The sequence below is a fragment of the Anarrhichthys ocellatus genome, unplaced genomic scaffold, assembly GCF_004355925.1.
Source record: "Anarrhichthys ocellatus isolate YVR2014 unplaced genomic scaffold, GSC_Weel_1.0 scaffold62, whole genome shotgun sequence".
Lineage (NCBI taxonomy): Eukaryota > Metazoa > Chordata > Actinopteri > Perciformes > Anarhichadidae > Anarrhichthys > Anarrhichthys ocellatus.
In genome coordinates, this window is record NW_022280092.1 from 1,946,907 (window position 1) to 1,949,115 (window position 2,209).

The window sequence follows — 2,209 nt, forward strand, 5'->3', positions numbered from 1 at the left end:
GTGTGTGTGTGTGTGTGTGTGTGTGTGTGTGTGTGTGTGTGTGTGTGACTGAAGGCCTCTCACAGCTACTCTTTGCAGAATTATTGATCTGCAAAGAGATAGCGAAACCATCTTTTTGCCCCCCCGATACACAGCAATGAGCAAAAGCAAAACACTATTTGACGACAGTGAAAAGAGGCTGACTACAGTATGGTAGCATGCAGGTCTTCAAACATAAAACTGTGCTGTGCTCCTATCTGGTCAGTACATAAGCAATCCAGCAATATCTATATATATATACAGTAATGTCTGCTTTGGTACGATCAATACACACACACTCAAACGGGTACAAATCATTGTTTCAGTGTACCAAACATCAAACTCTTGCTCCAGTTTAAGTCCCCCACACACAGATCCTACACAAGTAAAGGCACAAAGCCTGTGAATATGCTGCCATCCCCCACACACACACACACACACACACAAGCACACACACACACACACACACACACACACACACACACACACACACACTTCAGCCAGCTTCAAAACTGTCTAAACTAACACAGTCACAGTAGGCAAAAGTAACAGCTCACTAACCATCACGGTGACCGAAGTGTGTGTGCGTTTGTGTTTTCTTTGCTCTCCAGCTGATTCCTCGAGAGGAAAATTACCTCATTTCGAGACAATAGCAACCTTTACAGGATGCTCTTTTTCACCTTTCTCACACTCACTTTACATTTGTCTCACACACTGCACCATGGGTGTCCAACAACCGGTGAGCCGCAATAGAAACTCGGGCGATGTGAAGTAAGATTTGGAGTGTGTGCAGGGTGTATGTTTTTACCCTGTAGCTTGGAGCCAACTGAGAGCAGCAAATCTCAGCCATTAGCAAGCATCTTTCTAAACCTCTTTCCCTCCGAACATCAAAGATGGAGTCTGAAATGTCCAGTTTTGTCTGTCTGACTGCCTACTATCCTCCATCCTCCAAGGCTTGCTGTAAATGTCCGGGTTGAATATAAAGTCTTACAAGGCATTTCCTGAGTTTTTGCCTCAATGCTTCTCTGATTTCCTGTCTATTAAAATGTGCCTGTATTCAGACTTTGTTGATTCATTTCACACAACCTATCCCCTAACTTCCATCATTCATTATTTTCTTTTCTTATTTCACGGTAATCTCTCTTGGTCTGTTATTTGGTCGTTTAGACTTTAAGTTAATTAGTTTGAAATTGATTTACGAAAAGACAAACATCCAAAGGCATGAAAAAATCAAATGAAATCAAACTAATGAGTGAGATTTTTTTTTTAAGTAAAATTAGTTTGCAATACTTCTTAAGCCCCTGGCATAAAGGTGCTCATTAGGTTTCTTGTTGCTGTTGTACAGACCAGTATATGTACCATGTGTATTAATGCCAAACTTAATCCTGTGAACAGTATATCAACAACACATACCAACAATACATTATATATTATATTTTATAGTGAATTTGTTTATATTTTCTACTTTTTGCACTGTGTTGACTGTTTAATGTTATGCACCATCCACCAAGGAAAATTCCTTGTACGTGCAAAATAAACGGTTCTGATTCTGATATTCAATTTTGAAAGAATGGTTGCAATATGTTTTCTTGTAGAAACAGATGTGCTGTGTGGGGAGTGGTCAGAAATGGGCTGGACAGAAGTTCACGTTATGATATATTTTTGGAAGGTTCTACTATCACACTGATGGCTCCAGTGTCTGCAGGAACTGCACGAGCTGTGTGAGAAAACATGTTGCACGAGTATTTATTATCGTGAAGAAGAGAAACCAGATCATTGTCATTAGAGCAACTGTTCTTCAACACTTACAGCAAAAACAACTTTGGAGCACAAAGTGTGTAATTTATAAGTATGACTCAGATTACTTAGATGTATTTGAATACAAAATATTTAGAGTAAATTATATCTTTTAAAAACACATACTATCAGCTTCACCGCAGTGAGTAAAAATACTTGAGAATCTAGTTGCCCCTGAAGGCTCCACTATTCCTGACACATGACAATGATAAGCCGGGCAGTTCAGAGGTTTGAACCGACCGACTGGCCAAGCAAACATTTTACTGACATTGCAATCCTTGGAGACCTGCGCTACGACTAGTGGGAGTTAATAGAGCTATAGCCATATTGCACTTAGATGTATAAACACACACACACACACACACACACACACACACACACACACACACACACA

The 2,209-nt window shown here is 39.9% G+C and overlaps 1 protein-coding gene across 7 annotated transcripts in view; it reads right to left on the reverse strand.

Moving 5' to 3' along the window:
* The window catches only part of cacna1ia (calcium voltage-gated channel subunit alpha1 Ia), a 149,259-nt gene that overhangs the window by 109,252 nt on the left and 37,798 nt on the right, over positions 1-2,209 (reverse strand). The window lies entirely within an intron of this gene.